Below are 10,419 nucleotides of genomic sequence, written 5' to 3'. Positions count from 1 at the left end.
CCCAAAGGGGTATTATTTGCTGAAGTAAGGCTTGCATTAGATTGTGATTCTGGATTCTGGCTGCAGTATGACACCTTCTGCTTCTGTCCATCACAAGGATACTCTCATGAATTGGACCAGAGCAAAATTTGACACATAACTATAGGTCAGGTCCAGAGTCACCTGTTGATGGTTGAGATATGCATGTCCAAATCAGCAGATGAATCAGACTTGCCAATTGCATCAGACTGGAAAATACCAGAAAAAAGTTCAAATGAATGCTGGAATATTTCTACATCCCTAGTACAGATTTCCAACTGAACTGAGCTTCTTCCTTATATTCTTTCCCTGGTGTGGTTGATTACCTCATTTTATTTATTCATATAAGTATAAGACACACAGAGAGAGAGGTTTCCTCTCAATCAATGTGGCACATATAAAACCAATCTTTTCTCCTCCAGATTTCAGTTCTGAGACTTGAAAGAACTGATAATATTTATTTGAGCTGATGAGCAAGATAAAAATTGGATAAAAAATAATTGGGGGGGGGGAATTAAAAATGTTGGGTATGATCTAGCCAGTGTCAGATTTCAGCACATGCTTTAACTATCTGATAGAAATCAATCAGAGTTAAATATGTTCAAATTTGGCTAAATCATACCCACAGATTTTCAAGATTTTTTATTATTAAAAAAATACAATGCCATTTGTTTTTTTCTTCAAGACAGCTGCATGATGCCACAAGGTATTTTCTTAGAACTTCATAAATATTACCACATCTTAACTGTACTGAATTACTCATTCGTATATTAGCATGCTATTGAGTGGGGTTTTTTAATGACATTTAATACAGTTGGTGGTCTAATGCAATTTAATTCTCTAATAAATGGGATAAAAGTAAGTGCAATGTGATTAGCAAACACCGAAGACAAACATTTCTTTATAATGGCAATATTAACTAGGGATGTTCAATTTAACAAAAACCAAAAACACTCCCCACCCCCCACAATTTAAGTACATCCTAAATTATACACAGCTAGACACATTTGGGGTTCATTAAAAATGCAGCAAGAAACATCAGTGGGGCTGTTGCAGAATTACAAGATAAAATCCTAACCTGACAAAGCAAACAAGTGGCAGATTTAATATATAAACTTGTGTGATCAAGCTACAATGATCAACTGGTATAACCACCAGTCTGTCCTTTGGTGGACAAACCTGTCCACTTCATACTGCAGTCAAAGAATAAACATGCATGCAGCATCTGTGAACTAACCTAAATGATAAAATGGCAGGCACTTTTCTCTTTCGCAGAAAGAAATCAAGTACTCCTGTGAAAGTCCAGAGGGGTGAATTGTGTGTATTGAAACACAGAAGTTGTATTAGGCGGTGGGGCTGTGCTGCTCACCTGATCTCCCTCTGGCTGAGTCCCATACCTTCCAACATTTATCCAACAAAAATAGGGACACCCCTATTTTATTATTATTATTATTATTGTTGTTGTTGTTGTTGTTGTTATTGTTATTATTATTATTATTATTTCATTATTTATACTCTGTCCATCTGACAGTTTGCTCTAGCTATTCTGGGCAGCTTCCAACGTATATAAAAAACACAGTAAAACATTAAACCTTCTAAAAGTTGTATAGTTACTTATCTCCTTGGCTTGGGGATCAGATAACTCCATACACTCCAACATTTCTCTGATGAAAATAGGGATGTCCTAAGGAAAAGGAGGACATTCTGGGATTAAAGCAGAAACTGAGACTGCTTCTGTAAATCTGTAAATCTGGGACTGTCCCTGTAAAACAGGGACACTTGGAGGGCCAGGATCGGACAGAGGCTGCAATGAGTTTGGATTCGTTCCACTGACATGCTGGCACCATGTCCACTTTGATGCCATTGCCCTCCCCAGTTTCCATCCCAGTATGCACCAGAGGCTCAGACACACTTTTGTACGCAGTGCAGAATTCAGACAAGTATACAATCCAACGGCAATGAAGGCAGCATGCTTTTCAATACCAGTTGCTGGAAACTGCAGGAGGGAAGAGTGTTCTTGTTCTCAAGTCTTGCTTGTGGGTTGGCCACTATGAGAATAAGATGCTGGACTACATCTATACATGGGATAGCTCAGTTGGTACAACATGAGACTCTTAATCTCAGAGTTGTGGGTTTGAGCTCATGCTGAATGAAAATTTCCTTCCTTATAGGGGGTTAGACTAGATTACCCTTGTGGTCCCTTTCAATTCTATGATTCTCTGAGCCTTTGGCCTGATTCAAGCAGGCTCTTCTTATGTTAACTGCATTCCAATTCCCATATAAGTCTGGAAACTGAACAAAATTCTCCTCCATCCCTAAATTTAGCACTCCTGTCAGAATATTTTATGGAGAGTAGCAATAGCTGTATCACACTATCTGAATAGTTATGCCTTTTTTGTTCTTTTCGTACCGCAAGCAACGAGGGACCTTGCTATCGTTTCCAGATATTTCTCAGAATTGCTGGAGAATCTTGAAATGGTACTCAAAAGCCAAGAAGAGGTCATATACGAGACATAAAACATTCCAGAGCTGCAGAAAAACATCAGAGCTGCATGGCACGCGAAAACAAATCGGACTTAGGACAATATGATATATAAGTATATATTTTCAAGTGTCTTCGAGTGCTTTGTATATATTGGGCGCAGGAACAACATGTACCAAAAGGCATCTAAGAAGGAAAACGATGGAAAATGCAAAAATAAAACTGAGAGCCTTTTCTGAGAAATGGAAAGGAATGAGTCGGGAGATGTTTTAAAGCATAAGAGGCATGTCTGCATAACAGACATGGGCTTTCTGATAACAGAGAACATAATGAAAAAAATAACTTTGAAGGTTTCTTGCCACTTTTCGGGAGGGAGGGATTGCCCACAAACCGTGGAACGAAGACCCCGGACAATAGTTGGGGTTAAAGTAAGGAGGAAGGAAAGAAAGGAAAACAAATAAACAGGTGCTGGTATGAACATATGCTTTTAGTCCAATGCTATATATTAGGGAGGGACGCAGGTGGTGCTGCGGGTTAAACCACAGAGCCTGGGGCCTGCTGATCAGAAGGTGAGTGGTTCGAATCCCCGCGACGGGGTGAGCTCCCATTGCTCGGTCCCTGCTCCTGCCAACCTAGCAGTTTGAAAGCACGTCAAAGTGCAAGTAGATAAATAGGTACCGCTCCAGCGGGAAGGTAAATGGCATTTCCGTGCACTGCTCTGATTCAAGCAGCTTAGTCATGCTGGCCAAATGACCCGGAAGCTGTACGCCGGCTCCCTCAGCCAACGAAGCGAGATGAGCGGCGCAACCCCAGAGTCGGTCATGACTGGACCTAATAGTCAGGGGTCCCTTTACCTTTTATATATTAGGGATGCTTTACTTACAACATAAACAAGGATATACAGACCCTGCCTAGGGGATCACTGATATGAGTAGCCCCTTTTTTCTCCATTGGGCAATGCAACCATCACCCCAGGCACTGCATTAGTAGGCGGGCTAATGCATGGTTTTAAATACCTCTTCAAATGTAAGCTGAAGGATCCCTTAGCTGCCCCTTTCTACCCCCGTTCCCTTCCCCACTGCCCAGCATTCAGAGGGACCCAGCCCTCCACACCCCACTGATCCTTCTTTATCCCCCTAAGCTGGCCAGCCATGAGAGGTAGCTTGTGATGGTGGGACTTCTCACAGAAGATCCCTACAGGTGTTCCTCAAAGTCAGTCCTGAATTCCAACTACCTCCCACCCGAGGGATCCTATTCAAGCTTGGCTACCCTCATAACACCTGCCAATGAATCAGATCAGAAAGAGCCTGCTGCAGGTTCTTGAGAAATTCATCCCATCTTTCAGTAGAGAGATGCAGGACATCCCTCTAGAAAAGATGAGGAAGGTAAGAGTAAGAAATAAGCTCCACTGAGCTCAATGGGGACTTACTCCCAGGTAATGGTATCTAGTTAGAAATGGGTGAGAAATTCAACTAATTCAGATTTAAAAGTGAATCTACCGCATTTGCACTTTCTGAAACAATGTGAGAACCAGATAGAGATTCCTCAGCCCCCAGGACTGAGGTTCCCCACCTCAAGGATAGGGGAGCAAAATGATATATTCCAAATCCATCCATTTTCTTTCCTTCTGCCGCTTCCTGTTTTCCTTGAAAGGCACACCTTCCCTAGCTGTCCTCACTCTTCTTCCAGCCCTTGAGTTTCGCTACATGCCTTCTGGGAGCCCTGTTCCCGTTGAAGGTTAATGGAAAACAATATATCTTACCAAATAAATAGGCTCTCTCTTGCACACACAAGGTTGCACAGAATGGCTAACATCATATCTGCACAGGAAAGGAGAGGGTATGGAACTCAGAATATCAATGAAATGGGATGAAACCCAGAATATCAAGTTCATATTAAAATGCACAGTGGCATTGCTATTGTTTTTTAATCATTTCTATTTATTTTACTTCGTGAGCAACATTGGATGAGATAATTACTGATGAGGAAAAAGTGTATCTGCTCATAAAGATGGGGATTATGTAGTAGACAGAACAAAAATTGTGTGTGGAGAGAGAGGGGTGCATTTTGTTCATTTTGCAGATTATGTAGAAAGTGGGAAAGGAGAGTGAGAGTGAGAGAGAGAATTTTAAATCAGAAAAACTCTATACTCAATGAGTTCTTATATCTCAGTAGTAAGGATGTTCAGTAATTACTATAACTGACCTTTCTCTACACATGGCTTCTTCATTTGCATTAATGAAGATCTAAAAAGGCTTGCGGGTCAAAAGCAAACAAATAGATCTGAAGGAGGGAAAACAGATGGCTTTTTCAACCTTCTGTAGGTCTCCCTCCCCAATTTACTCCAGGGGAAAAACATACGTCACCCAAAAACAAATTAGGTGCAGACGTAAACACAGAGGAGATGGTCAATCAAATCTGAAAGGAGATGTTGCAAAATTTATGAAGAAAACCATCAGGTTTTGAAGTATGAAAAGAACATACTCAGGGTTTTTTTTTTCTATTCATGAGTGTGGGTCAATAGTAGATGGTGAGGTGGGGCTGGAGCAATTTGCAAAGTACTCACCTCCCCATCACCTTGCCCCTTCCACTGTACTTTCTGGTAAGCAGCCATGACTCCATTGCCAAGGGGTGGGGTAAGTACAGCCACCCCTCTCCACTGTCTGTTACTGGTGTGGATTCATAAAAAAATTACTCATCAGCTCCAACACCATACATTTCATGCCAGAAGTAAGTCCCATTATGCTCAGTGAAAGTTATTGTATTTAAGCGTGTTTAAGATTCAATGCCTTAAAGAGCATTTCTTAAAAAGCATGGTACTTTGTACAACTTATATAATATAATAATAATAATAATAATAATAATAATAATAATAATAATTTATTTATACCCTGCCCATCTGGCTAAGTTTCCCCAGCCACTCGAGGTAGCTCCCAAGCAAGTGTTAAAAACAATACAGCATCAGACATTAAAAACTTCCCTAAACAGGGCCGCCTTCAGTTGTCTTTTAAAAGTAAAATAGTTGGTTATTGCCTTGACATCTGCTGGGAGGGTGTTCCACAGGGAGGGAATCGCCAGAAGGCCCTCGGTGCTGGACCTCAGTGTCCGGGCTGAATGATGGGGTTGGAGACACTCCTTCAGGTATACAGGACCGAGGCTGTTTAGGGCTTTAAAGGTCAGCACCAACACTTTGAATTGTGCTCAGAAACGTACTTGGAGCCAATGCAGGACTAGTGTTATGTGGTCCTGGCGGCCGCTCCCAGCCACCAGTCTAGATGCTGCATTCTGGATTAATTGCAGTTTAAACATTGCAGTTTAAACCACAGGATAGCATTAAGCATCATACTGTGATATGGCTAAACTGGTTACTTTATCACAGATTGTTCACCAAGATTCTGGTTACTATTTCTATTTCTTATGTAGAATTTTATAGCTTCTTCCTGCACTATTCTAGCAACACAGGAAACTCTATTCCACAAGAGAGGAGTCCGCAGTGGCCCTTCCAGGAAATAAATCAGGCATAGGCAAACTCGGCCCTCCAGATGTTTTGTGACTACAACTCTCATCATCCGTGACCACTGATCCTGTTAACTAGGGATGATGGGAGTTGTAGTTGTTGGGATACTGCCAGGGAGACAGAGGCAATCAGGCAGGCCTCCATCGTCGTCTCTGGACGATCTCCCGGTCTCCCATGGAAACAGTATCAGTCAATTAGCGACACGAGCCTCAGACACATTCCAGGACTCATGCACGCCCTTTTCGCAGTGTTTCCGCAACGGAAGATTCACCCAGAAGAGCATATTTTACAGCTTTATTCAACATTGGTCAGAACAAAGGAAAAACATGACTGATTGCCTTCGTGTTGAGGAAACAGCCAGCATAAAAGCTATATACAAAACGGAAACTCCCTGTGATCAGGAAGTACGCAGGCTTGTGACACACAACAGCCTGTTCCCTGTTTAAGGAGGAACGGAAATATCCTAACAGTAGTCACAAAATATCTGGAGGGCCGAGTTTGCCTATGCCTGAAATAGATGCTGGTGGTATAAGGAGTTACATCTGATCAGATACTATGGTTGTTATTTATTTAGGTCTGGGATGTATGACAGCTATACTAAACAAATAAAGAAGTGATTCACATTGCCCTTTTGATAAAGGTAAGCATGGGACCATCGGCGCCAACTCCTAGCGACCAAGGTCCCTTCACCCCCAATAAAATACTTGAAGGGGCTAGCCCCCCCAAGTTGATGGGCATTGCCTTTCAAATGGTGTGCATGCACCATGCCATGTGCTTAATTATATGGAGTGAGGCTTACCTGTCCCCATCTTTTATTTAAGTTGGCACCTCCCATTCCCCAATGATAGTGTTTTGGAGTTTGCTTGCTTGTTGAGTTACTGGCAATGTGCTGGAAATGAGTTGCCTGTAGCTGCTTTTCCAGCCACCGGAGGACAATCTGCTACTTTTCATCCAGAGCCAGTGACACTGATTGTGGCTTGGATAAAAATCTGGGACAGATCCCCAGCTGTCCTGTTCTATGGCAGCTCATAGCTCACAGGGGAAGCCTGGCAGTGTGCTATCAAGAGACGGAGTCAAGGTGTCTGAGCTAGAGAGCCAAGGCAAGAATCCACAATAGGTATCCACAACAGGAATCCAAGGGTACACAGCACCTACAGCTATTGCAGGACCTTGGAGAGCTCTGTCTGCAAGCACCTATAACCAACACATGCTGATTGGGCCTATGGTGTAGTGAACCCTGCTTTCCCAGAGACCTATGACTCCTGTAGGGCTGCAGGACAGGGATAATATGACTCTCCACTTAATCTGAAGTTGATAGCATGAGTCTGTCTTCCAATTGGGAGGATCCTGAAGAAGGTTCAGGCAGTTCTCCCCCTACTTCCCAACCTTGTCCTCCACTGACTCCTCTGTTGCACAATGTGCAGTTCCTGGGGCATGACAACAGCTGGCCATGGGGGGAGCGAATTCAGAAGCAGTGGAAGATAGTAGGAGCAGCAGCAGACAGCATTCCACACATTATTTCGATAAGAGCAGGGTCTGATTCATCTCCTAACTGGGTGTACCTTACACCAGAATCGGTCAAACTTGCTTCCAGTTCCAGGTAAATGTATATAGGATCAGGATGTCAGTCATTATTAGTAGACTAATTCCTTGTAAGCATTGAGGAAGAAACAGGTTTTGAGAAGAGATATTGAGGAGGATTAATGGACTAATTATATTTATACTTTATATAGCCCTACTGGTGGGAGGATTATTACCCTAATTTGACCTATCTTAATGTTGCTATATCACTGAGAGTTAATGCATTTGCTGAAGTGTTTGAATATTATTCACAATATCCTCCACTCCATGTTGAGAGCCTAATAATAGAATAATCTAATTAATTCTAAGAAAACCAAGATGACATTTCCTAACTTATGTTTTCCTAGACGTGGTCCACTTTCTCCTGACCTCATGAGCAGAGAGAAATGAATGCATGTGTAATTTTATGCCGTATGCATATCAATGCATCCCTCAGAATGGAACGAGAACTTATTTAAGATATTTTTTCATTTGTCCTGCATCAGACAGAATATAAGGGTGTGATACACATGCACTCAGAGCAAACAAGAAAAATGGAACCACACCAACACAGTTAAAAATAGCAACTCAAACAATAGCACACTAATAGTAATATAGCAATCAAGACCTGGCCAAGGTACTGAAGTCATTGTCAAAGCCATTATAAAAGTTTTTGACTAGAACTTGGGAGACCTAAGTTTGAATCTGCACTCAGCCATAAAGCTTGCTGGTTGACCTTTGGTCCGTCACAATCTCAGATCCAATGTACTTCAGAGGGTTGGTATAAGGATAAAACAGAGACAGGTGAAAAGAACATATGTCACCTTGAGCTCATGGGAAGAAAGATGAGAAGACTAGAGGGCATAGTATTCGTAAAATTAAAAGTGGAATATGGCCTATGCCCCTTTCACTGGAAATCCCACCCGTATGCAGTGGAATTCCCACTTCCTATAGGTTTTTCATTTTTAATATATTAAATGTTCATTGAAGACAATGGAGGTTCTGTCAATGAGTTCAATAACAGGAAACACAAAACCTTCCTCAGAACTTACATAGTAAAAACATATGGAATCTGTTTATTTCATTTTCATTAATTAGCCTTTTAATTAAGATTGCCAACAGTAGCCTGGAGGAGGAAATTGGTATCAATTAATCCTTAAATACAGAGTTTTAATAACTATGTTAATTTCTAATTTACTTGTTCTAATTATCCTGTTAAACCCCAATAAAATGCAGAGATTTTACATTTGAATATAACAATTCCAATTACACTTGTGATGCTCATGTAATTTGGGCATACTAAACAGTAACATGATGTACATCAGCTTTCTGGAGTCTATTGAGTGTGTATTCATTGCTTGGTAATTAATGTTCTATAGATTATGATATAAGAGCTTTTGCTGAAGGTGGATAAATTTAGTATCTTTATAGGTGGGAACTAAGCATTAGGTGGAAGAATGGTTGATGCTTAAAGCTAGGGTCTCTCCCCCTTGCATGTAGCATCTAGTGAGGTGAATGGCAAACACACATGTGCTATAATGTCTAGCTCCAGTGCACATATTTGAAGACTGAAACAGAAATCTGAGTCAGATATTAATATGCATTATTATATTATAACTAGTTCTCCCCTCCCCCAGCAAAATGTAGAAATAGGGAATTTGTGACCCTCCAGTTGTTACTGGAAAGCTCCTCAAAGACATGATTAGAAGTGTTGTCCACCACAGGTTTCCCATCCCTGATGTAAACAAGAGACTATACACAGAGTGGGCATTCTACAAAGGGATCTGCTCAGAGCACATTCATGTGCCTGGAGGTTTCAATGTAGCTGTGGCTCCATGCGCAAAAGTGTACTTCTGAACATATCACCTGTTCTAATTCAGAGCACAGATCTCTGAATGTTTCATAACTATATTTGTCAACCATCTGTACCAGTCACATAATTTTAACATTATTTATATGTGGTTTGCGTCCAATTGCCATGTCCTCAAATGAGATTTTTTAATTGGTCTAATGATTTTCTAGCTGCCAAACAGATTAGTCTTTTTGGCAGATGGAAGGCATGTGTATGGGATGAGGGGGAGGATGTCAAATGTTGCCCTGAAATGAGTATGACAGAAGGGATTGTTTCTTTTCAGACTAATGGCTATTGAAAATATTATGGTGACAACTCGGATGAGAAAGCCAGGCTGTGATGGGTCATTATCTTCAAATGAAATCACATTTGGCTTTTTCACACTTGTGTGATACAGGTTTCAGAATCTTAAAACTTGGGATTTTGTGAAGACCTGCAAAGAAATCATCCTAAAAAGCTATGGCTCAGGCTTTGCCAGCATTGCATACCTTTAAGTCCTGTGAAATAAATTAAAGAAATAGACACATTAACCTAGGAAGTGTGGAGATTACACATCAAGTTTCCAAGCCAGAGCCACCAAGTGCCTTGCATCCTACCCTATTCCCTAATCTTTTTTATGTGATTCATCCCTACCCCCCATTTCATAGCCTGGTAGTATCTCCAAATCATCCTTATTTTGTGGGAAGCGCTCAAGCACAAATTAGAAATTTAGATGTGTGTGATTTAAGTGGATTGAAACACTCTTGTTGTGAGGCAGCCAAGGGTTGTGTATGTGTTCTTCTTTCCAGTAAACACTTTTTTTTCCTAATTCTGGATCTTCGCTGACTGCCCAGGCTTCCTGATGGGAGGAGTTACCTCATTATTCCTTCCCCTGGGTTTTAATTGATCACTCAGCTCTGTCACCCACGGAGGCTGCAGACTACAGATGACATGGATTGTAAAATGAAAGAAAGGGCAATCACAAACATCCCTCCGCTATCCCAAAAACCC

This window comes from Podarcis tiliguerta (assembly GCF_965153285.1).
Source record: "Podarcis tiliguerta genome assembly, chromosome: 4".
Taxonomy (NCBI): Eukaryota; Metazoa; Chordata; class Lepidosauria; order Squamata; family Lacertidae; genus Podarcis; species Podarcis tiliguerta.
This window is presented reverse-complemented; position numbering follows the sequence as displayed.